We start from the raw sequence: 25839 nt of genomic DNA on the forward strand, positions 1-25839 counted from the left end.
GTAGGTGGCATGCATACATGCACTATGGAGGGCTCACTCTTGGAGGAATTCAAAAGAATCATCCAAAGAAGGACTCCACAAGGACCTTGTGCAGTGGAAAAACACGGTCGGTTTTGCTCAATTTTTAAAGTTCACTTGCTCTCCGAATTTGAAAAGGTGATACAAACAAAAGTTGTAGCTCGTGGGCTGAACTTTTGCCTCAAATTTTTTCATATTTTTTTGAGCTACGAGCTGTGAGCTATGCTTTTATTAGTGGACCCCAGTTTTCCCATGCTATGCAGCCACACTCTTTCTTCCACTTTATCATTTTTCTCTTTCACACACACTTCTCCACTCATCATCCCCACCTCTCTCACCACTCCTCTCTGCACCCTACTCACCTTCTCCTCAACCTTGAAGAATAAGAGAAACCATGGTGAACTCATACCTCCCACACACAATTCCATTTCAAAATTGACCACATAGTCTCATTTTTCCTCCTCCAAATTACCCATATCTATCAAAAAAACCACAAAATTCAGCCTCTTCTCTTAAAAGACAGCATCATGGTGGTTGATTACTCAGCTTCAATTACCTTGTCTCTCAAGGAAGGTCAAGAGTGGAGAAAAAATGTACCGTCAAAGCTAGTGGACCGTCAACAAGCGTCAAAATTGGCCCTACTCAAGACACTTGGAGCATCAACCTTGTAAGAAATCCACCTTTTCTTACCTCTTAAGAGTTTTTCTTCCTTATTTGTATCCTACATGGATACTCCCATTGTAAATATCCAATTTCATTTGTAAATTAATACTAACTCTACTAACACTAACCCACTATGAAAAGTCCTATCACCTACATTTCTCTCCTCTCTCTTTCCCCACCAACTTCTTGATAATTCCAAGCAAAAGAAATTAGATAAATGGCTGAAAATCTAACCCAACCATGGTTAGAGGAGTAACCCTAGCCTTCAAAATTGCTATAAAAGGAGGGTGTAGTTAGCACAAAAAAGGGATAGCCATAAGCAAGAGCACTATGCTATAGCTTGAGAAGCCAAGCTCAACCTCTCTAGAAGGAGCTCTTGAGTGGAAGCTCATTGTCTTATGCATGTGCATGTGTTGTAATAGGGGATTAGCAAGGGAACTCTATGCCATTGTAAGAGAGAGAGTGATCATTCAATTGAGAGTAGGAAATCTATCATTTCTCCTACTAGTGTAAGCCCAACATTTGCTGAATCAAGGAGGGTGGATTTGGACTAAGCTTGGATACTTTGTCTCCCTTCCAATGTGAAGTAATGGACAACAATGATGCGTAAGCGTCTTGGTGTATTTTGTTAAGTTCTTGATAGCTTGTCTCTGGTGTTGTCATCAATCTAGCCATAAATCCCACATACTGTAAGAGGGCGACAGGGTGGAGAGGACTCCCCTGGCTTTAAGACAGTGATTGGGGTGGCTTTTCTTGTGATGTGTTGTGGTGAAATTTACGCAAGCTATGTTGAACAAATACTAATCTCACTTTGATTTGTCATGACAGATTTGTAAGAAGGTATTAATGCAACAAGCACGCCCTCCCCCTTTCTCTCTCTTTCTTAAATATATAGTTGTGTTTGCTTGATTATTGCCGATACGTTTCAAAGCAGTCCGAGCACTCTCTCTCTCTCTCTCTCTCTCTCTCGTGTTTTAGTGTGTGAGAGTGTTCCATTGGTGTTAGGGTTAGTGTAAATTCCTTGCTTGTTTGTGGGTTGCTCTAACGATTCTCCTCTTTTGCGTCCTAGTTCGCTCTTAAACTAGGTGGTGCCCCTTGTGTAGTTGGGATTTGGCTGTGGGTTTGTTGTTTTGGTTTGTGTTGTGTTGTGCCCCAGCCCCATTGAGCAGCACGGGAGCCTTGAAGGGTGTCTAGAGGTTGCTCTTCTTGTTGTCCGCCCCGGACCGCCGCAAATTGGTGCCCCTACGGAGGACGGCTTGTGTATTTTTGTGTAGAATCAACCTTTAGCATAGTCAAGTAGTTTGCATGAATCACGAAAATTTGTATGATCCCTTCATTCCCATTGCAAGGCAAAAGGTACACATAATTGTTAGTACTAAGTTGCAATTTCAACGTGTCATTCGTAGAATTTTAGGTCCTCTTAGGTTGGCCGAGATAAACGCTTCAGTAAATCCTTTTATTTTGCCTCTCATTAGGTACGACCTTAGTTTGGACGTCTATATTTTTGTTTTGTTTTAAGCATTAGGTCATGCATAGACCATGGATAATGGCCCAGGAATAGAGGTTTTCCCCTTCCATTTCACTCCACACATTAGAATAAACATTGCAATTAGTAGGAAAATCCATTTTCAACAACGTATGGTGTTCATGTTTGGTGCCCAAAGAGTAGGAGAAATTCTCGTATCACCAAACCCTGTCATCCTACCTCTTATTGATTATCATAGGTCGTTTGATGTGAATATCTTTATTTTGTTGTAGAATAGATTGCAAGCTAGAAAACATTATTGTGTAAATCTTTTTAGGAAAGAAAAACAAAAACGGGTGTCACTTTGAAATCAATTCAATGGAAAGCCAACCCCAAATGTCTGGGTATCCTCTTTTCTTTGGAGAGCCTGGAGAGGATGCAGAATTATTTTTAGCGAATTTCAAGATGTCTTGCCATATCAAGAGGATAATAACTGATCAAGAACGTGTAGAAATGTTTGAGGTGGTCCTTAGGAAAGATGCTAGTACTTGGTTTGACTCTTTGCCTGAGGAAGTTAAGGGGAATTACACAGAAGTTTTGAATCGTTTTAAGAAATACTTCTTTGATCCCCAAAACACTCAAAAATTATGGCAAGACATTGTTTCTCATAAGCAAAAAGACTTAGATGACTACTACTTGTACAAACAAGAGTTTTTACGTCTTTGGGCTCTATGGATACGAAATGTTGCTAACCCTGGTGATGGTGCAGAATTTCTAAAGAAGGAGAGGTTCATAGCCGGACTCTTTCCTAACCTTAAGGTAAAAGTTGAGGCGGGTGCACCTGCTACCTTTGATGCAGCTGAAACTAGGGCTGCTGAGAAATATAGGAAACTCAAGTGCTTAAGGGGAGAGGTTCTAATAGAAGGTCTTAGACCCAAAGGTAAGTCACAAGCATCAACATCGATAGATCTTCCTGAGGTAACGGCGGAAGTAATTGAGAAGTTAAACGAATCTTTAAGCAGCCTGTCAATTCACCTTGCACAAGCTGTAGGTCCAAAGGGACAAGCAAAGAAGTCTGAAGAGCGAGATCCACGAACTAGGAGAGTCTTGCAATGTTGGAATTGCGGAGAGTCTGGACATGGGATGTATAATTGTCCTTGGCCCCGTGGAGAGCCAGGGAGATCTAACTTGAATTACCCAGTGATGAATGCAGGAGAAGGAGCTGGTCAACAACCAAGGCTTCTACAAAGGCCAAATGGACCAAGACCACCTCCACAAGGGATAGAAGGAGTTCCACCTTTGCCAGATCCAAATGCGCATGTGGTAGAGGTGACAAACTCAAATGAGGTTGACATGGAAGCAAATGGCATTAAGCGTGGCCGAGGAAAAGGTAAAGAGAAAGAGGGTGTCCCATCACTGAGTGACCATGGACAAGGCAAGAAGGCAAAGGAGACCAAGGAAGCTAAGAGGACTCGACGTCGTATCAATCTCCAAGACTTCCCTCTTGGACATGGTATGGCTCCATACAACCTGTTGGAAGACATGCGAGGTAAGGGTCCTGATATCTCATGGCCTCAGTTTCTTGCATTATGCCCATAAGTTAGGAGGGATTTAACAAAGGCAGTTAGCACTAGGAGAAAGGTAAAAGATAGTTTTCCTGTTGTAAAAATTGCACATGCTGAAATGAACGAGGATATTACACCTGTGCTAGATTGTTACATAAAAGGAAAATTGGTTAGGAAAGGTCTAGTGGATGGGGGTGCACAAATTTGCATTATGACAGAAGGGCTCATGTAAAGACTAGGCATGCACATCCATGAGACACCTGAAATCAAAGTGAAAATGGCAAACAATAGCAAGGCTAGGTGCGTAGGCATTTGTAAAAATGTTTTTGTGGAGGCCTTTGGCATTAAGAAGGTAGTGGATTTCTATGTCATGTCTACCAAGGGAAATGGTTACCCATTTATCCTAGGAAGACCATGGCTAATGAAAATGCGAGCTTTGCAGGATTGGGAGAGTGGGAAATTAATTTGCAGGAATGACAATCATAAGAAGGTTGTCTTTGACATGAAGGAGCAACGCCAAGAGGAGCTCCATGAAGAATCATCTCAAAGTGAGAGGGAAGAAGGTTGGACCGATAGCACTTCAGAAGAAGAAAGTAGCGGCAGCATTACTGAAGAGGAGTCTTCCATCGAAGTCATGGGGGTAAGGTTTAAGCCAAGCAACCAAGAGACCTCTTGTCAAGGCTTGGAGGAGGTAGGTCCTCAAGAGAACCAAAAGGTGGAAGATGAAGGAATGTTAGAAGGTATGTTGTCTACAACACTTACAAAGGATGAAAGAGAGGAGTTCAAATGTGTGCTAAGGAAATTTCCGAGGCTTTTTGCTAAAGACTACACCGATGTGCGTGGAGTAGATGTTGTTCAACACAAGATTGAGTTGAAGCCAGAGGCCACACTTAAAGCTCAGAAGCTACGAAGGCTAGGAGTTATAAAGGAACAGGCTCTACTCAAGGAGGTAAGAAAGCTTCTAGCAGCAGGTTTCATTTATCCAGTGGAGAATTCAGAGTGGGTCTCTGCTGTTGTTGTCACTCCTAAGAAAAATGGCAAGTGGAGGGTGTGTGTGGATTACCGTCCCTCAATGAGGCAACAAAAAGAGATCACTTTCCCCTCCCATTCCAGGATGAGATACTAAATGAGGTAGCTGGTCATGAGAAGTACACTGTGTGCGATGGTTACTCAGGTTACTTTCAAATAGGGATTGCATTGGAGGATCAATTGAAAACAACACTCCTTGGGGTTGTTATGCTTTTAGAGTCATGCCATTTGGTCTGACAAATGCTCCTACAACATTCCAACGTTTCATGAACATGGTGTTTCAAGCATTCTTTGGAAAGTCAATTAGGGTGTTCATTGATGATTTCTGCATTTATAGCTCAAAATCATTGCATCTACAAAGGGTAGAAGAAGGTTTAAAGAAGCTCTACGACATGGGAGGTCAACTCAACCCCGACAAGTGCCACATAGGTGAGGATGAAGTGATCTTGCTCGGTCACAAGGTTTCCTATAAAGGCATTGAGGTGGATCCTTCAAAGGCAAAGGCTCTTATTGAGCTCCCATCACCGAAGAGTCTTAAGGAGGTCATCTCTTTCATTCAGAAGGTGAAGTATATGTCACGCTTCATTCACTTAGCCTCGGAGTTGCTTCATCCTTTGCAAAAGTTGACACAACAAGTAGAATTTGCATGGTCTGATGAGCTTGAAGAGTATTTTTGTAACATTAAAGTCATTTTGTCAGAGCTACCAACACTCATGCCTCCTTGTTGGGAGTACACATTCTTTGATAGCTCTAGTGTTGGAAGGGAAACAATTGGTGCTGTGTTGCTACAACAAGATCCCCACAGTACAAGGATGCGACCCATCTACTTTGCTAGTAGGGTCATGAATGCTTTGGAGAGAGACTACACAGAAGCAGAACTCATGATGCTTTCTCTCATGTTTGCGGTGAGAAAGTTTAGATCCTACCTACTACCAAAACCTTTTGTAATTCTCACTGCAGAAAATTTGTTCCCTTGGGTGTCATCTCAAATGAATCTTAGTACTAGGATCTCAAAGTGGATTATGGAGTTGCAAGAGTTCCAATACTCTTTCAAGGTAGAAGATAGTGTGCGTGCACAATTGGCAGGGATTCTCACTTATAGGGTACATGAGAAGGAAATTAAGGTGCCTCACGTAAAGACCCTACCATTGCCACCACCAAAAAGTATTCCCAATACTTTTACCTTATTCTTTGATGGAGCTTTTCGACGAGCCACAAGAAAAGCAGGGGGAGGGCTAGTGTTGCTCAACCCAAGTGGAGAGGTGGTCATGAAAGAGAAGTTCAATCTACCAAGTTCAGCTAGCAACAATGAAGCAGAATACGACACACTAATTCATGGTTTGAAGATGTGCATTGGCCAAGGGATACAACGCCTCATGGTAAAGGGAGATGCACTTCTCATTGTTAAACAGATTTTAGGCATTTGGGCATGAAAGAATGAAAGCTTAAGGAAAAAATTTCATGCCATTCGTAAGATGTTTAATCAGTTTGAAGAAGTGCAACTATATCATATTCCGAGGAAACAAAATGAAGATGCCGATTTACTTGCACAACAAGCAGTTACATGTGTTGAGAGAGAAGTGCAGGTCATCATGGTGGCAGCAGCTGTCAAGCAACCGAGATACCAGGGATTGGAGTCATTGGCTCCCATTATTGGCTACATTTTGGAGGGTGAGTTTCCACAAGACTTCACGAAGGCTTAGAAGAGGAGACTCATGAAGAAGGCAAGCGCATATCTCTTCCTAGAAGGCTCCCTCTATCAAAGAGGGAGGGATCAAGTATGCAGAAGAGTACCAACTATTGAGGAAATTCCAGCCATTCTAAAAGGTTTGCATGAAGAAGCATGTGGTGGTCATTTTGCCCAAGAATTAACTGTGAAGAAGATTTTGCTTGCGGGGTATGTTTGGCCAAGTCTGCATGTGGATGTCCAACATTGGTGTAAAAGTTGTCACAATTGTCAGGTAAATGGGAATAGAAGATTGGTTTATGGTCCAAGGCAAATCGTGCTTGCAAATGGACCGTTTGAAAAGTGGGGCATTGATGCTATGGGTCCTCTGCCTAGGACAAAAAATTGTAAAGTCTACATTCTAGTGGCTGTAGACTATATGACTACGTGGGTGGAAGCACAAAGTGTAGCAAAGGTAAATGAGAAGACAGTGAGCAAATTCGTCTACACTCACATTTGTTGTAGATTTGGCACACCTTTGGAGATTGTTTCTGATAATGGTCCAGGGTTTAGAAAGGGATTGCTCACAGAAGTCTGTGAAGAACTTCACATTCTACATCGTCACAGTACACCCTACTATCCCCAATCAAATGGTTTGGTAGAAAAAGCTAATCGTGTCATTGCAGGCATCATTAGAAAGATGGTGAAAAACAAGACAAAGTTGTGGGATGACTTCTTGGATGGTGCCTTGTGGGCGTATCGAACCACATATAGGGAAGCCACGGAGTTCACACCATTTCACTTGGTCTATGGTCAAGAGGCTTTACAGCCAATTGAACTAAACATTCCAACAATGCGACTTCATGGCAAATCAGCACAAGATGATCAAGAAGCATGGATGGATCGACTTCTTACCTTAGCTGAGCTTGAGTGGAAAAGAGAAGCAGCATACGAGTGCTATAAGAGGAAAGCCACACAGACAAAGGAGAAGCTTGACAAGAAACTGAAGGACAAAGGCATCAATGAAGGAGATCTTGTGCTAAGGTATGACAATCGACTCGATAATCGTTTTGATGCCAAATTTGAAACAAGATGGCAGGGGCCATACATAGTCAAGAAGGCTTTCAATTCAAGTTACTATCAACTTATGGACTTGAATGGGAAAGAGCACTCCAGAAAGGTAAACGGCTATCGCTTGAAGCCTTGCTTGAGTCGCCTTCTACCAAAGGATCTACCAGAGCAAAAGGCAACTATCCCATGTAAGTATTGTTCCATGAAGCATGAGTGTAACACAAACCAAAATTCCAAGGGGCCAAACAATGAAGATCTTGTCAAGGATTCTGAAGCACTCTCTTTGGAAAAGATTCTTTATGATGGTACATGAATATACCATTATCCAGGGGGAAGGCTAATGATAGCCATTTTTTCGGCTCTTTGTAATTGCCACAGTGAGTTACCTCACCCTACCAAAATCACCCAAACACTGTAGCTATCCCTACCATTTCACTGTACATAGGCGTGCGTGAGTCAGGGGACTTTTTCCATATCTTCTTAAAAAACCCTCAATTAGCTAGCCATTGGGCTAGTTGAGCCAAAAAAAAATAAAAAAATAATAATAATAAGTATATTATGGCCCATGTATATGTAAATATTTCTTTGTATATAGGGCATAAATAAAAGATTTTTTCATAATTATTTTGATATTTATTTAAATATTTCTACCTAGGTGTGTGTTATTTATGCTCTGTACATTGCCTCACCATTACCACAATTTTTCTTACCATTTTTCATACTCTTTATTCCATATAGAAATATTTTCATGTAAGCTTCTCTTATATTTGGTGTAACTCCACCCCAACAAAAATCCAAAAAAACTAGTTTTATTTATGTGTATATTTTTTCACTATTGTGATTTTTCCCTTCCTACATCTATTTTGTTTTTTTTCTAAAAAATTAGAACACCAAAAATATTTATCTTTTTATGGTAGCCTCATAATGAGAGAGATTTCTTTTGACCCCTTTATATTTTTTTCCACTTATATTATTTATATTTGACATGTACATATTTCTTAGACCCCTCAATATTTGATTTTCTTAGTTGTACTATTCACTTATATCATAATCTCAACAATATCTTCAATTATAGACCTACCAAATAAGGTCAAGGGTAGGTGGCATGCATACATGCACTATGGAGGGCTCACTCTTGGAGGAATTCAAAAGAATCATCCAAAGAAGGACCCCACAAGGACCTTGTGCAGTGGAAAAAAATGGTCGGTTTTGCTGAATTTTTAAAGTTCACTTGCTCTCCGAATTTGAAAAGGTGATACAAACAAAAGTTGTAGCTCGTGGGCTGAACTTTTGCCTCAAATTTTTTCATATTTTTTTGAGCTACGAGCTGTGAGCTATGATTTTATTAGTGGACCCCAGTTTTTCCATGCTATGCAGCCACACTCTTTCTTCCACTTTATCATTTTCCTCTTTCACACACACTTCTTCACTCATCATCCCCACCTCTCTCACCACTCCTCTCTGCACCCTACTCACCTTCTCCTCAACCTTGAAGAATAAGAGAAACCATGGTGAACTCATACCTCCCACACACAATTCCATTCCAAAATTGACCACCTAGTCTCATTTTTCCTCCTCCAAATTACCCATATCTATAAAAAAAACCACAAAATTCAGCCTCTTCTCTTAAAAGACAGCATCATGGTGGTTGATTACTCAGCTTCAATTACCTTGTCTCTCAAGGAAGGTCAAGAGTGGAGAAAAAATGTACCGTCAAAGCTAGTGGACCGTCAACAAGCGTCAAAATTGGCCCTACTCAAGACACTTGGAGCATCAACCTTGTAAGAAATCCACCTTTTCTTACCTCTTAAGAGTTTTTCTTCCTTATTTGTATCCTACATGGATACTCCCAATGTAAATATCCAATTTCATTTGTAAATTAATACTAACTCTACTAACACTAACCCACTATGAAAAGTCCTATCACCTCCATTTCTCTCCTCTCTCTTTCCCCACCAACTTCTTGATAATTCCAAGCAAAAGAAATTAGATAAATGGCTGAAAATCTAACCCAACCATGGTTAGAGGAGTAACCCTAGCCTTCAAAATTGCTATAAAAGGAGGGTGTAGTTAGCACAAAAAAGGGATAGCCATAAGCAAGAGCACTATGCTATAGCTTGAGAAGCCAAGCTCAACCTCTCTAGAAGGAGCTCTTGAGTGGAAGCTCATTGTCTTATGCATGTGCATGTGTTGTAATAGGGGATTAGCAAGGGAACTCTATGCCATTGTAAGAGAGAGAGTGATCATTCAATTGAGAGTAGGAAATCTATCATTTCTCCTACTAGTGTAAGCCCAACATTTGCTGAATCAAGGAGGGTGGATTTGGACTAAGCTTGGATACTTTGTCTCCCTTCCAATGTGAAGTAATGGACAACAATGATGCGTAAGCGTCTTGGTGTATTTTGTTAAGTTCTTGATAGCTTGTCTCTGGTGTTGTCATCAATCTAGCCATAAATCCCACATACTGTAAGAGGGCGACAGGGTGGAGAGGACTCCCCTGGCTTTAAGACAGTGATTGGGGTGGCTTTTCTTGTGATGTGTTGTGGTGAAATTTACGCAAGCTATGTTGAACAAATACTAATCTCACTTTGATTTGTCATGACAGATTTGTAAGAAGGTATTAATGCAACAAGCACGCCCTCCCCCTTTCTCTCTCTTTCTTAAATATATAGTTGTGTTTGCTTGATTATTGCCGATACGTTTCAAAGCAGTCCGAGCACTCTCTCTCTCTCTCTCTCTCTCTCTCGTGTTTTAGTGTGTGAGAGTGTTCCATTGGTGTTAGGGTTAGTGTAAATTCCTTGCTTGTTTGTGGGTTGCTCTAACGATTCTCCTCTTTTGCGTCCTAGTTCGCTCTTAAACTAGGTGGTGCCCCTTGTGTAGTTGGGATTTGGCTGTGGGTTTGTTGTTTTGGTTTGTGTTGTGTTGTGCCCCAGCCCCATTGAGCAGCACGGGAGCCTTGAAGGGTGTCTAGAGGTTGCTCTTCTTGTTGCCCGCCCCGGACCGCCTCACTAGCATTGGATCTTGGGTACCCATTAATACATAAGTGCCCATGGCTTTGCCTTGAGTTGCCAATTGAAAATAGTCTTTGGTTTATTAGGCTTGGCTTCTGGTTCGTCCTTAGGTTTCCATACCCATTAAGATTGCTGTGACCTTGGTTTTTGTGGTTGCGGTTGATATGGAGGTGTAACCAAAGACTTTTTCTTAGTGTTCAATAGTTGTTTAGTCACCCAAATCTGCTTAGGAGTATTGGTGAGTTGGATTTTGGGTACCCAAAATTGTTTAGTTTCTTTCATGCTGCTAATATGAGGATGGATTTGGTGTCCAACATATGCTCATCATATCATTGTTCATATGCTCATCAGGAATGCAAATAAAGATATGTGGGCACAAAAGTCCATGCACAGTGATATTGAGATTAATCAATCCCAATGTTGGTGTAAATTCTTTATGACATCCCTTGACTTTAGCTCTACAATATTTTAGAGGTTGGGTTGTTGCTCTTTTGTTCGTTAAATAGTCGTGCACCTGTGTTGGTTAGTACTTTGACTTTGAATTCATCTTTTAGGGTAACTGTTCTTCTCATATCTAATCCATTCAGCCATTCATCATCTGTCTCCACCTCATTATTGGCTAGGGGTTGAGTAAAGTAGTGATGGTGAATCCGAAGGGTATTGAGTAGCAAAACTTCATGGATTGGTTGCATTGCCGCTTTTCACCTTAAAATCCAAATGCGTGCCCTTCTTGAGCTTCTTCAATTACCTATTGTCGTTTGAGCTTGATTTCTTTGCAAGAATTCATCATTTAATGGTAGATGGTATTTTTGAAGATGACATCCACTAATCCAATTTTCCATAACCTCTCCATCTAAGATAGCTAGTTTAACAGCTCCACTTGGCAAGACATTATCAATTACAAAAGGACCATGTCCCTTCTTCTTCTAATTAGGGACATGTTGTTTCAAGGAGTAAACTAGTACCAAATACCCCTATTTGAAGACCTTTTTCAACAAATGTGAGTCAAAGAAATTTTTTTGTTTCCTTTTTTGGACATATATGTGTGCTATGGTTGCTTGTCTCTGCTCATCTAGCCGCTCTAAGTCTTCTAGTCATTTTCACAACTCGTGACCTTTTCATTCCAATTCATGCACAACTCTAAAGCGGGTAACAAGAATTCCATGGGCAATATTGTGTCTAATCCATAGACTAGGTTAAAGGGAGTGGCATTAAAAGTTGTTTTGAATGACACTATAGGCCCATAAGGCTGAATGAAGATGAACTTCCCAATCATTTCTTCCCGAGCTAACAATGTTAATAAGCATTGTGCTCAAGAGATTGTTTGGCTTGACCATTTTCTTGAAGATGATAGGGTGCAGATTTGCTATGGACCACCATGAATGTGTTCAACAAGTGTTCTATCACCTCATTCAGAAAATGTATTCCTCTGTCACTCACTAACTCAATAGGAAGTCCATACCACGTGAATATTCACTCATACAAGGATGTTGTAGTGGTTCAAGCATCGTTCTATCTAGTGGCTCTTTCCTCGGACCATTTGTCAAGTAATCTATGGCCACAATAATATATTGTGTATGAGTCTTGTATGTGGGTGGTTGTATTGCAAATTCTACACCCCACTTAGCCAATGCACATGCTCCCATCATAGGTTGCAATGGCATAAAACCGATTTTGGTTGGCATCTTTGCTTGTTGACATGAATCACATCATTGAACAAATTATTTTGCATCAGCAAATAGAGTTGGCCACTAGATGCCTACCATCGATATAGAGATAGCTATAGTTTCATGAGAAAAATGGCCTCCTGCAAGACCAACGTATGGTTTTTCCAAGGTAGGAAGGTAATCATCTTCATTGGCACATAATATGAGTTGTTCGTCCTTTTCTTGTCAATAGAGTTGACGTCTAATCATCACGTAGTTAGTTGCTTCTATCTTGATTTCTCTCTGTCTTCATTTACTCATATCTTCAAGAAATGTTCTATTGGTCAGATATCCTACCAGATATCTACTCCATTACGGTGTCACAAAGATTTGGAATAAGGTGGCATGGGGTATGGAGGCATTTTCCTTACACTAAGAACAATTGTTCACATAAACAACAACCTCTTTCCTCATAGTAGGCCAATAGACCCTTAAACAGGTTAATCATTGTTGTAAGGTGTAAGGTTTCCTTCTTTTGCAAAAGCAATCCCTATGTAAAGTTTTGTATCCAAGTTTCTGAATGGCAAAAGCTACTATTTTTAGTAGTTTCTAGTGATCAAATGTCGTTTTCGTATTGAAATTCTTGTAGAGCTTTTAATTTCGGTCAAAGTCATGTTTTGTGAAATTTTCCATAAATATAATTTTTTTGACCACCGGTATGGTCTAGGATCGATCGGCTCGTCAAACTGTGCACCTACCCAGGTTTCCTTAAAAATAGGGTCCAAACGTCGAAGGCTGCTATTTATGGCAAGTAGTCGTATCTATTATCTGCAGGTCTATCTCGAGTCAACAAGTTTCAGAATTGAATTTGGGTTAGTATAAGTCTAGTGAACCTAAGGTTAGCATTTTCGAAGGTATGTATGGCATGGATATGGATATGCATGCATGGGTATGCATGGGCATGGATGTGCATGCATGGGCATGTGTCCCCATCATGTATGGCCATGGGTCATGTGCATAGCTAGTCTTGTGACAAGTGTTAGGTTAGGCATGGAGTGTGTAGCATGGAGGCTAAGCATGGCCTAGATGGTGAAACATGGGTCAAGAGTGAGGTGTGGCATAGTATGGGCAATGAGGCATGGACTTAGCCACCACACCCCCTCAAGATAGAAAAGATCTAGCGCTACCCCCCTTGTGGAAATCGATTTGTGTGTGTGTGTGTGTGTGTGTGTGTGTGAGAGAGAGAGAGAGAGAGAGAGAGAGAGAGAGAGAGAGAGGGAGGGAGAATAGGTAAGTGAGATGGGCAAGTGAGGACACCTCACTAGGGAATCCCCACACCTGGCATGGCACTTGGAGGTGTGTGTGTGTGTGTGTGTGTATGGACTCTCTAGTTCCATTTTTAGCAAGGCAAATCAAACCTCCTTGAGGGGGATGCCTATATAAGAGTAGCTTCAACCCTCTCTAGTGGACACACAATCCCCCAAGATAGTGCAATGAAGTGCTGTTGCTAGAGTGAATTTTTGTGAAGCCTTTTCTATGTCACATAATACACAAAGGAGATCTTAACCAAGGGTAATTAAATTGTGTTTATGCTAATCCTATTGCTCCATAGCCTCTTTTCTCTAGAGGATTCCTATGTTGAGCCTAATTATGCTAACTGGCTACATCATTAAGCAATCTATTCCCTATTATAATCCATGTGAGGTATTGTCAATGGTTTCCATCCGTTGATTGTATTTCCATTGCTGGATTAAGGAGCACCTTGCTTCTTAAGGATATCTATTTTTTTTAATCGAGCATAAATTTATGCACATAATTATCATTGCTAGTTAAGCATGTTGTGCATAATTACGTTGTAAAGCTCTTTCACCTATGATTCGCTAAGATATGGTGAGTCTTTTTTTTCCCTCTTTGTTATGTACCCAAACTGAAGTATAATTAAGGTGATTAAACCCTTGATTTACCCATGAAATTAGGGCATAATTATGAGACTTCTTGTATACAAAAATATGCATAGTTAGGGTCTTGTTTTGCACTAGAAAATTATGCATAATCTATGTATGATTGTGCGAAAGATAATCATCTATTACAGTTGGTATTTGCATGGTTATAGTCTATCATTGTGTGTTATATTGATGCATCTAGTTAGTGCATTAATCTTCATCTTATATTGCATATGGGAGAAGTTTTGGTTATGATAATCTTAGGAAGAGTTTATGAGTAATTAGGGTATAATTATCTTGTTGTATTCTTGAGTTAGCTTGCAGAATTATAGTTGTGAAAGCTTTGTAAGTTAGCCTAGTATTATGTGTAAGATTAAGGCTATCCTTGTCAAGTTTTCTCATTGGTTGTTGTGGAAATTTTTGTACCAGACATAGTCTCTTCGTTTTTCTGAAAGAACTAATCCTAGTAGTGAGAAATGGCTCCCAAAAGAACTCGGTTTGGTGGTGCTAACGACCGCGACGCGGGAACTAGCTACATGGTGACCAATGGTAAAGCGCCAATGAGAGAGGGAAATCCGGCCATCTCACTAAGCGACGAGGAGGAAATTCATGAGGTAGGATGGATTTTATTTTGTACCTTACATAAGCATTGCATTACGATAACTTTAGGAATGTTTAAACTTCCCCGAAATATGTTGAAAATCCAACTGAGACGACGGCATAAGTACTTTAATGGTTTTATCTAAAGTTAAATTTAAATTTAAATAGGAAAGAAATGCTTTATGGAAAGACTGCTTTGAAGTAGGAAAAAATGGTTGTTAGGAAAAACTATCTCAACCAAATTTCATTCATTATTCCAATGTTGACTTAGTCTGAATCCTCTATTGATCACAGGGTGATAGCTCACAAATTTCGCAGGAGATAAATCCACGACTTGCTTTTGATGCGGTGGATACATGATTTTACCCGAAGAGTTACTCTAGGAATTGGGTGGATCATGAACTGGTTGTATGGGAGACTAGTTGACAACGAGTGGTTTTAACACTCGCTGGAGGTCCTCACGACTCCAGGACATTGGAATTTTTAATGAAGTAATGTATTGTTGAGTACTTTCTCCTAAGAATGATATGTTTTGGTGCCGATTTTTCTTGATTGAAGTGATTGTCTTAAGGAACTTAAGCCACACAAAGATACTGTGTGATTGCGGGGTGGAAAGTGGGGGCTTGGCTCGGTGTGCCAAAGCCTACGAGACGGGTGGACCCGATCAGTTGGGAACTCTCTACCTTGTGTGATAGAGTACAAAATTAGATATTTTATTACACCAGAGCGGCAAGAACTCGATGTACCTGCCTCTGAAAGCTACGGGGAAAAAGGCATTGAGGTTTCTTCTCCTCTTGGAAGATGAGATTAGGACCAATAGTACGTAATTATGCTTCCCTTGTGGGACAGAGCTAGATTCCTTTCATTGGTGACTTGGACTCAACTCACTAAGTGATGAGAGACCATCCACTGGTTTTCATCTTAGCCAATTTTTGTTTGCTTCAGAGGATCTAGCGACCATCAGGTGTCCTCTAGTTTCGTCAAGGTGAGACGGCAAGGGGACCTCACATAAGGTTTGGTCTTCTGCACAGTGGATTCATACATGCCTGTGAGCTTGACTCAAATAGTCTTTATGTTCCTCAAGGCCAGTGCACAAAAGTAGAATCCCATTCTTGTTTCTCCAATACGGCCTTCCAACCAGCAATTGATATAAGGCAGATTGCTCTATCAATTGTGGTGTGATAGGAGGTGGTATCTATGAATCTACTTGAGCTATGGTCATTAGAGATACAGGGTCCTCAGAACATATAGGAATCATTTCCACGGAGAACAAATAAGCATATGCAAATCATCATCTACCCATTTCGGTGCTTCCCTCAAAGTGATTTTTGACAGGTGATCTGCTTGTTGGTGTGTGGTACCCTTCTTAACTACCACTGTGAAGTCAAACTTGAGTAGTATGATAAACCATCTTACTATTCTTCCCACATTTCATGGCTTATTCACCAAATAGAGTAAGGCTTAATGTTCCATAAAAAAGACAAATTTGTTGGCTAACAAATAGTGTCAAAACTTCTTAACTGCATACACCATTCCAAGGCCTTCCCTTTTAGTGCTGGTATAGTTCTTTTCCACTAAGTTTATCTGTCTACTGGCATAAGAGATAGCAAATTCCATTTTCCCCTCTACTGGCGGAGCTAATATGCAACCAATAGCAAAATTTAAAGCATCAACATGCACATGGAAAAATTTGTTCCAATCTGGAGTCTTCAGTATTGGTGTTGATTTCAAGGCTTGTTTAAGTTTCAAGAATGATCCACACATTCATACATCCATTCAAAATGAGTAATAAGGTCATCAATGGGTTTTGCAATGATTACATATAAATAGATGAATCTATACTAATAGCCACAATGCCCCATAAATTCTTGAACTTCCTTGACATTTGTCAGTCTAGCCATCTCCAAATTACTACTACTTTTTTCATATCTGTGGTAGTACCATCTTTTGATACAATATTTCAGAGAATTTTCCATGTCTAACCATAAATACACATTTCTCCAAATTTAAACAAATCCTTTATAGAAGACATTTCTCAAAGACACACCTCTGAAATGTCTCTCCCTTTTTGTAGAATGCACACAAAGATCATCCGTGTAAACTTCTAGGAAATTTGCAGATATTCCTTGAAAGCATGGCTCATTAATTGTCAGAATGTTGTTGGTGCATTGGTCAGTGTAAAAGGAATGACATTGTAAGCCAAAATTCCCTATTCCGTGGAAAAAGCTGTTTTGTGTTGATCTTTGGCATCTACGGCTATCTGATAATCCATCCAAGAAGCTATAAGCTTCTTTCTCAACTACACATTCTATAACATGATCCGTGATAGGAAGAGGATAGTTATCTTGTATGCTAGTTGCATTCACCTTCTTAAGGGTCACACACACTTTGAGTTTTCCATTCTATTTTTTGGCACTACCACAATAGGTGATACCCAATCAGTGTGTTCTATTTTGTAGATGAATTCAACTCCCTCGAGCTTCTTGATCTTTTACTTGATCTTCTTAGAAAATGTCTCATTGTAGGTGTATGGTTGTTGTCTACTTGGCTTAGCATAATCTCTCATAGCATCATCTCTCATAGGGATAGTATGCTGACATATTTCAAGGTACAGTCCTTTGAGATCTTTGTAAGACCAAGCAAAAACATCCTTATAATCCTTTAACAATCAAATCAGAATTTTGTCCTCCTCTAAAGACAAATTTGTAGCTATCTATGCTAGTTTTCAGTTTTCTCTTGGCTCTGCGAGGTCAATTTCTTTGGCATTTTCATGTCCATCATAGGATTCTCTTGGTTCTTTTGGTTGGTGCAATAATTTCTCTACTATGACTCGTCGATCTTGCAAAGTGTATTTTTTCTAGTTCTTGAGGTGGCTCTCATTTGTAAGGCTTTAATAGGCTCACATGAAAAGCATTGTGTATGAGCCAATGATTGGGCAACTTGAGTTGATAGGCCATCTCATTGATTGGCCTAAGAATCTGAAAGGGACCATAGTACCTTTTTGCTAGTTTAGCATAGTACTTTTGGTGACCCGTAGGATTCTTGCTCGTTGTGTGCCTTAATCGAGCCTTGGGAAATTTTAACAAGACCCAATCGTTTTCTTTAAAGGCTTGGGCTCTTCTGTGCTTGTCAGCAGCAGCCTTTTGCCTTTGCTGTGAGATAGAGATAGCATCCTTAATCTTTTGGAAAGATTCTTGTAGGTCTCGGCTATACTCATTTGCAGTGAAGATCTTCCCATGTACCTTAAGTAGCAAGGGACTTTTTTATCTTCCCTCAATTACCTCAAAAGGTGCTTTTCCCGTGGAAGTATGTACAGTGTTATTGTAAGCATACTCCACTAAGGGTAAGTACTTCTCCCATTGGGATCTTTGATCTACTTCTGTTACATAGGCTTTTAGTAGATCGAGAATGGTTAGGTTAGCTATTTCACTTTGGCCATCAGTTTGTGGATGATAGGCCGAAGAGAAGTTTAGCCTTGTTCCTAAATTCTCAAAGAGACCCTTCCAGAAATTACTGGTCATTCTAGGATCTCTATCCGACACTATGGACATGGGCAAGCCATGGTACTTGAAAATTTGTGAAATAAAGAGGGTTTCCATTTGATGGGCTTTGATAGTCTTTTTGACAGGTATAAAATGAGCTTGTTTACTAAACCTGTCTACTATCGTCCATATTCCCGTATTCCCATGGATAGACTTAGGCAATCCAAAGATAAAATCCATGGATATGCTCTCCCATGGTGAATTAGGGATTGGCAAGGGTTGAAGCAATCCGAGTTTCTTCCCTCTATCACATTTTGTCTTTTGGCATACCACACATTTGGAAACATACTCTTGTATGTTCACTTTCATGGTAGGCCAATAGAAATATGTTTCAATTCCCTTTAAGGTAGATTGAATCCCTCTATGCCCCGCATAAGGTGGAGCATGAGATTCATACATTACTTTCTCACGTAGTGAGTTAGTAACGCATAGTCTATTGCCATAGAGAAGATAACCATCTTGTAAAGTAAATGGTTCTTCTTTCTTCCCTAATGCAAGGGCTGAAATCACATCTCTAAAATCGGGATCAATAGCATACTCATCTATCATTGAAGATAGATCATTGTGAGTTGCTATGGAAACCGCATTCACTCTCGGCCGTCTTGAGAGTGCATCAGCTACTTGATTATGCTTGCCAGCAATGTGAGCAATATTAAAATGAAATTGCAAAAGGAAATTTTCCCACCTCATTTGTTTGTCGGAGAGCTTGGTCTGCGTCATGAAGTACTTAAGACTTTGGTGATCCGTTCGCAGAATGAAAGGAGTCCCCAATAAATAGTGCTTCCATGAATCTAAGGCATGTAGAACTGCAAGGAGTTCCTTTTCATATATGCCTAGAGCTTGCTCAACAGGGTCGAGCCTTCGACTCTCATAGCCTATGGGGTGCCCTTCTTGGAGCAAAACAACTCCAAGGCAATCACCACAAGCATCGCATTGGACCTCAAATGGTTTTGAGAGATCCGGTAGTGTAAGCACAGGTTGAGAGATAAGCTTTTCTTTAAGCTTTTCGAAAGCATTGTTCTCCTTAGCAGACCATGTATACCTAACGCTTTTCTTTGTTAGGTCATGTAATGGTCCCGCAATTTGTGAGAACTTTTCTATGAAGCGTCTATAGTATGCACACATGCCTATGAAGCTTCTTAGTTCATGAAGATTCCTTGGTTTAGGCCATCCTTTTATTACCTCTAACTTGGATGGATCTATTTGGATGCCATCTTGAGAGATAATGTGACCTAAATACTGAATCTCTTGCAAGAAAAATTCACTTTTCTTTCGATTAACATAAAGTTTATTCTCTCTTAAAACTTGAAATATTACCTGTAGGTGTTGCTTGTGTTCCTCCAATGAATTAGAGTAGATGATAATATCATCAAAGAACACTCCAGTGAAGGTTCGATGAGGCATGAACAGCTTCTCCATCAAGCGGTTGAATGTGGATGGTGCATTGGTCAAGCCAAAAGGCATGACAATGTATTCGTAAAGACCAAATGTAGTACGAAATGCGGTCTTTACAATGTCTTGATCAACTATCCTTATTTGATGATAGCCACTTTTTAGGTCAACCCTACTGAAGTAGGTCGATCCTTGTAACTTATCAAATAGGTCTTCTACCCGTGGAACGGGAAACCTATTCTTGATAGTGATCCTATTTAGTGCTCTATAGTCGACACACATACTATATGTGCCGTCTTTCTTTTGTACTAATAGCACAGGTGAGAAAAATGGAGATGAGCTTGGCCTAACCATACCCTTCTCAACTAACTCATGCACTTGCCGCATAATCTCCTCTTGTTGAGCTTGAGAAACTCTATAAGGAGGTTTATTAGGCGGTGAACTTCCTGGAAGAAGTTCAATTGCATGGTCATCATTACCTCGTTTAGGAGGTAGCTCACAAGGGATGTCGTCAATAAAAACATCTTGAAACCCCTTGAGAAAATTGGATAACTCTAATTCCTTTTGGTTGCTTTTATTTTCTTTTGCTAAAGCATTAGGTTCATTTTGAGAGTCTTTAACAAAAATCATGTACACGGAAATAGAGCTCTTTATTGACTTGTTGAAAGCTGGTGTATGTACAATGGGGATGGTGTTACCCATTTCCTTAGCATCTATATACATGTCTTTTTCCCTGAACTTAAAGGAGATTCTCCTTTCAGGAAATTTAACATCGGCAGCCACGCGGTCAAACCATGGTGCCCCTAGGATTACATCCTCATGCTTGAGAGGAGAGATAAAGAAGTCCTCTTTGTCCACATAGCCTTGGACATGAAGCCTCAATTTCCCGATTAAGGGAGTGACTGAAGCTTCTTGCCCCTTGAAGGCACTGTCTGCGGGTAGGACATCTCCCATCTCGTAGGATTGTATTCCTAGCTTGGTGGCCAACTCTATAGATATAAAATTGTGAGTAGAACCAGGGTCAAAGAGAATAAAAGCATCATGTTCTCTTACCTTTCCCCAAGCATGGCATAGAGGATATCCTTTGTGGTGAGTTTGGTGAGTCTCCTCCTCTTGGATTTCAACCAAGGAAGCTCTAGGAGGATCTTGGCGGTTGTTCTTTTGGGGACAAGCGCGGTACGCATGCCCTTGTTCGCCGCACTTGAAACACCGGTTATCCTTACGATAACGCTCAAGCTCCTCAGGAGAAAGTTTATTCTTACCTTTGTAAACTCCCTTCTCTTTAGCTTTGTTGGAGTTGCCCTTAGGAGAAATTTGGACATTGTCCTTCCCCTTAGGCTCATTGGAACCCTTGGTTTCCGGGGGCTTATTATTTCTTTTTGCCCCCGTTTGGAAATTGATTCGAGAGGCGACCATAGTGTGGTGTATTACCGCCGATATGGTACGTGGTCTTTGGGAGTTGACATACTCCGCCATTTCTTCGGTTAAGCCCGCACAAAATTGTTGCTTTTGCTCTCCAAAATCCAACTTTTTGAAGACAGTGGCTTTGAGTTGTAGGTCCCAAAACTTGTCTACATATTTGTGGATAGATTCATTGGGAGAGAGCTTTAAGCTTCGCCATTCGGTGAGTACTTTGTCTTTGCCATCGGTGGCCAAAAACTGCTTCATAATGGAAGCTCTTAAAGCTTTCCATGTTCGTGGAGCTTCACCATTGGCTAGTAGGCTAGACCACCATTGTCTGGCGGACTTTTGAAAGTGCATAGCTACATGGCGTAGCTTAGAGGACTCCGTGAAGCCCTCATCTCCAAACACCGCATCGAATTGTTGGATAAAGGCCAAGACTTTGTCCGTAGCACCAAAGGTACCATCATAGGTAAGGAAAGAGATGCTCTTCCTTCCCTCTTTGAATTTCTTCAACTTGGACGACCTCTTCCATGCGGCATAGGATTTCCTATGGCCTCTTCTTTTTGATGGTTCAAAGGTTGCACCATCACTTTCTTCAGAAGATGAAGAATTTGAAGAAGGTGGAGAAGAGGGTGACCTCTTTCTCGCCTTTTTCTTGTCTTGATCTTTGTCGTCTTCACCATAGCTTTCATAAGAGGAAGAGGATGAAGAAGATGGCGAAGAGGGTGTCCTCTTTCTCGCCTTTTTCTTCTCTTGCTTTTTATCATCCCTCTTTGAATTATGGCGTGGAGAAGAATGTGATGGTCTTCTCCGCTTTGGTGGTGATCGAGAGCGTTTAGCCCGCCGTCTTCGTGGAGCCATCTCCGCCGAGGTGGCGGGAGACTCGCTTCTTTCTCGTTCCTTCGGTGGAGGCTCTTGAGTTCTCCTTTGGGAAGGAGATGCATCATCAAGAAGTAAATTCTTGAGCCCTTCATATGGATTCTCTTCTTCTTCCCGAATCGGAGAGAGACCTCTTTTGGTAGTCTCACAAGGAGGCTTCCTAGGTGTTCTCTCGTCATGGTGATGAGCTTGGAGAATCCCATGAGCACGGAGCTGCCGTTGCACTTCACTTTGGAGAGATGGATTGCCCATGGCTTGTTGAAGCCTAGAAACAAGATAGTTAACAAGCATTGAAGCATCATTAGTAGCTTGCTCATGAGCAAAATCAAAGTTATCAACATTAATTTCACTCTCTTTACTATTTTCAACCATTCTAACAACTTTTAGGTGTAAACTTTTTAGGTGTACTTTGGCACTTCAAGCCCTAGTTGCTACTCCTCTTTACCCCTTTAGAAAAAGAACTCAAGCTATTGTACCCGCGGCTCGGATACCATTAATTGCAAGGAATAGAAGAGAGGGTCTTTCGACACCAATATAGCACCGGCTCCTGTCAAGCTTCTAATAGCTCAATAGTGGTTAAGCCGTAGGCAAGCCCCATAGGACTCCACTATTAAGACCATAGCTCTCGACGGTGATGCCCCGTTAACTGCACGAAGGCAGGCGCACTGCAAGGCTGAAAAATCCCTATTTTACTTACTCACAGGCAATTAATAATACCAACCATTTGTAGCTAGCTTGAGGACCTCCCTTCTTGAGCAAGAAAAGAGAAACCTTGAGCTCTGATACCAATGTAACATTTAATGTCCTAATAACTTATGTGTAGCGGAAATTAGCATGAACATAGTGGGCATTTCATTAAAATAGATTCCTAATGAGAATTACAAGAGTGCTTGGGTGGAGAGAGCAACAAAAAGCATAACACCTAGTTAGATAGCATCGACAATACTTTCAAAAGAGAGAGCAATTAAGCTATTGACAACAGTTGAGGACCGGATTTTCATGGAGCCGTCCCCCTCCCATGTAGGGATGTGCAAAGACTTTTAGGGCACACACAAAGCATCCAATTTTCCCTAGGGTTGACCTTTGGACACAACCTTTGAATTTTGGAACCTTAGCATTTTGGAAGTCTTAATGGGCTGAACCTTAGGGTCTTTTTAGCCCATTGTTGCACATGGCTCTTTTGCAGATGGCCCCCCCTTTGGATCCCTATTTTCCCTCCTTTGGATCCCTAGTGTGGCCGGTCTTCTAGCTTAACCAATATTCTAGCTTTTTCTCCCCTGGCCTTCCCCACATTAAATGATCAGTTTAATATGAGAAAATCATTTAGGAGAATTAGATATTGATTATTATGACACAGTAGATACTATCTAAATGGGAAATATGGCATAACACTCCTCATCAAAAAAGTGGGTGGGTGTGGATTTGTTAACACATACATCCATAGCAACCAGAATTTGAGTCCATTCAAATGGTTGAAATAGATGTTCAAGAAAGGGTTCAAGCATGTATTTTGCGTCATTTACCTCTTGGTCTAATATGCAATCTTCTCTCCAAAAACCACCAGACTCAAAAGCCCCACACATCCAAATTGGAGTATCTTTACGTATCCATGATGACAATTTGGTTTCCACTGAGGTTTTCAAATCCAACTCTTGGATTTGTGTCCTCAAAACATCCTTGTTAGAATGATCCTTCAAATTTACCCGATTAATTGACCCAACTTGTTTTAGGTAAAGATAATTGTTTTCCCAATACTGGATCAATTGTATTTGTCTCATAGAAGGTCTTCCTAGGATAATCTCATAATTAAGTTTTTTCCCAAAATCTACAATGGAAAAAGTGTGTTGGTAGTAAATTCCATAGGAGCTGAATGAATATGCCCATCTGCCAATTGTAGTTTCATGCGTGTTTGTCTAATTACTAGGTTTCCCCAAGCTTCCTAGATAGCTTTTGTTGCTATAGTAATGCCTCGCCCACTATCCAAAATAGCATGGTCATTACATCATTGTATTGTGCCAGAAGGGTCGTGTTTCCTTTGTTTCCCTCATAGTAACCCCCTACCCTCATAGTAATGCCCTCACCTAGGTATGACGTGACTGTCTGCACTGTTCGAGCTTTTGATAAGCTCGACCACTTTGATCCCCAATATCCATACAAAGATAGTTTGGGCATGGATTCTAGTTCTTGTTTAGGTTTACATACCCATTGAGATGACTGCAACCTTGGTTTCTATGGTTGTGTTTGATATAGAGGTGTAACCAAAGACTTTCTCTTAGTTTTCAACAGTTGTTTACGCACCCAATTCCGCTTAAGAGTGTCGGCAAGTTGGGTTTTGGGTACTCAAAATTGCCTGGTTCCTTGCATGCCAATAATATGAGGATCGGTTTGGTGTTGAATAGTGAGCAACGGATTTGAGTTTTTCTTGTTGGTCTTGTATCATTGGAGTTTTAAGAGCGGCTTTCCACTCTTCATGGATATGAGAAAATGGTACTCTTATTTGTCCACCCTTGAGTGTTAACACTAAAACATTTTCATCCCAATCTTGGCCAGCTTTATAGGTTTGCATCCATGGGACTCCTAGCACCATATCTTTGTTCATATGCTCATGAGGAATGCAAATAGAGATATGTGGCCACATAAATCGCTATTGAGATTAATCAATCCCAATGTTGGTGTGAATTCTTTATGACATCTCTTGACTTTAGTTATGCAATATTTCAGATCTGGGTTGTTGCTCTTTTGTTTGTTAAATAGTGGGGCACCAAGACTGTGTTGTCCAAGCCGATGAGCTCTCTCTCTCTCTCTCTCTCTCTCTCTCTCTCTCTCTCTCTAGCTGGCCTTGACTTGCCCTCCTTTATATTTTTTCCCTTCTCCTCCCATCTCCATAGAGCTATGGAGAACTAGACAACAATATTTTAACTAGCTCCAATGTTGGATATGCAGACAACGTGTTTAACGTTAGTTAGTAAATTGCCAGTGTTGACTTATGATGCATGCATATATGACATTTAAGTGATTTCAAGTAATTAATGTTTTACGTATGTTTGCAGTCCTCAAGAGAAACTTGCAAAAGGGAGCCATTACAGGTGATGAATCATAACTCCCAAGATCCACCTATTTGTGTGATCAAGAAATAAGAGAGAGAAAGAAAGAAGAAACAAGGGGAGCAGAAATAGAAGCAGGGTCAGCGAGTACATCATGCCCTCAATGATGAGGATAAAAAGAAAATTTCGTCCAAGATTGTGATAGCTTTCAAGAGGAGGATTGAAGGTTTTGGGACAGAAGTAAAATGGGAACATTAGGGAAAATTTGGAATCTCAAAGGGGCCCTATAAGGAGGTTTGACTTTGTCTCTCTTGTTCGAAGTGGGCAACCCAGTGAAGTACATAAATGATTTGTCAAAACCCTATCAGCCAACATATCATTGGAAAGATCTTAGAAAGTAGGTTCTAAATTCCCAAACTTTGACAAATTTGGAGTTGATTTGTACAAGTTATGGCCTCTCCACTGAAGGTGAAATGTGGGGAGAGATTCCATTTATAAGATGCAGTTGTCACATAAAAAATCATTCATTCTCTCATTTGTGCAATTGAAGAGTGCTCTTGCTCCATCTTCATCTTCTTCTTCTTCATCTCCTTGTGTGTGTGTGTGTGTGTGTATGGGAGAGAGTGAGCGATCGAGCATTGAGATGACGGCACGGCGGCATCGAGGCGGTTGAGTGCGGCACGGAAGTAGCTCCTTCTTCTTCACGGTGAGGAATCCTCTACAAAGGCGAGCGTAGGGCGGTGAGTGACAAACCCTTGCTCTCTTGAGTTTGCTAGATTAGTCTAGTTGTGTGGTTGGAGCCATTTGTGGCTTGCACACAGTGTATCGGCAAGTCCCTTGTATTGACACGTGTGATAGACGTGCACAGACCTCCAGAGCATCGGAATTTCTAGCATAGGTA

The 25839-nt window shown here is 40.7% G+C and overlaps 1 protein-coding gene across 1 annotated transcript in view; it reads left to right on the plus strand.

The window, feature by feature from the left end:
* LOC147460826 (uncharacterized) overlaps nt 1-25839 on the plus strand; it is a 114088-nt gene that overhangs the window by 21208 nt on the left and 67041 nt on the right. The window contains exon 5 of the mRNA XM_086508518.1: nt 14507-14691. The gene's annotated coding sequence lies outside the window, so the exon portion shown is untranslated. The remainder of the gene's footprint in view (nt 1-14506; nt 14692-25839) is intronic.

The sequence above is a fragment of the Adiantum capillus-veneris genome, chromosome 3, assembly GCF_014529385.1.
Source record: "Adiantum capillus-veneris isolate H3 chromosome 3, ASM1452938v2, whole genome shotgun sequence".
Lineage (NCBI taxonomy): Eukaryota > Viridiplantae > Streptophyta > Polypodiopsida > Polypodiales > Pteridaceae > Adiantum > Adiantum capillus-veneris.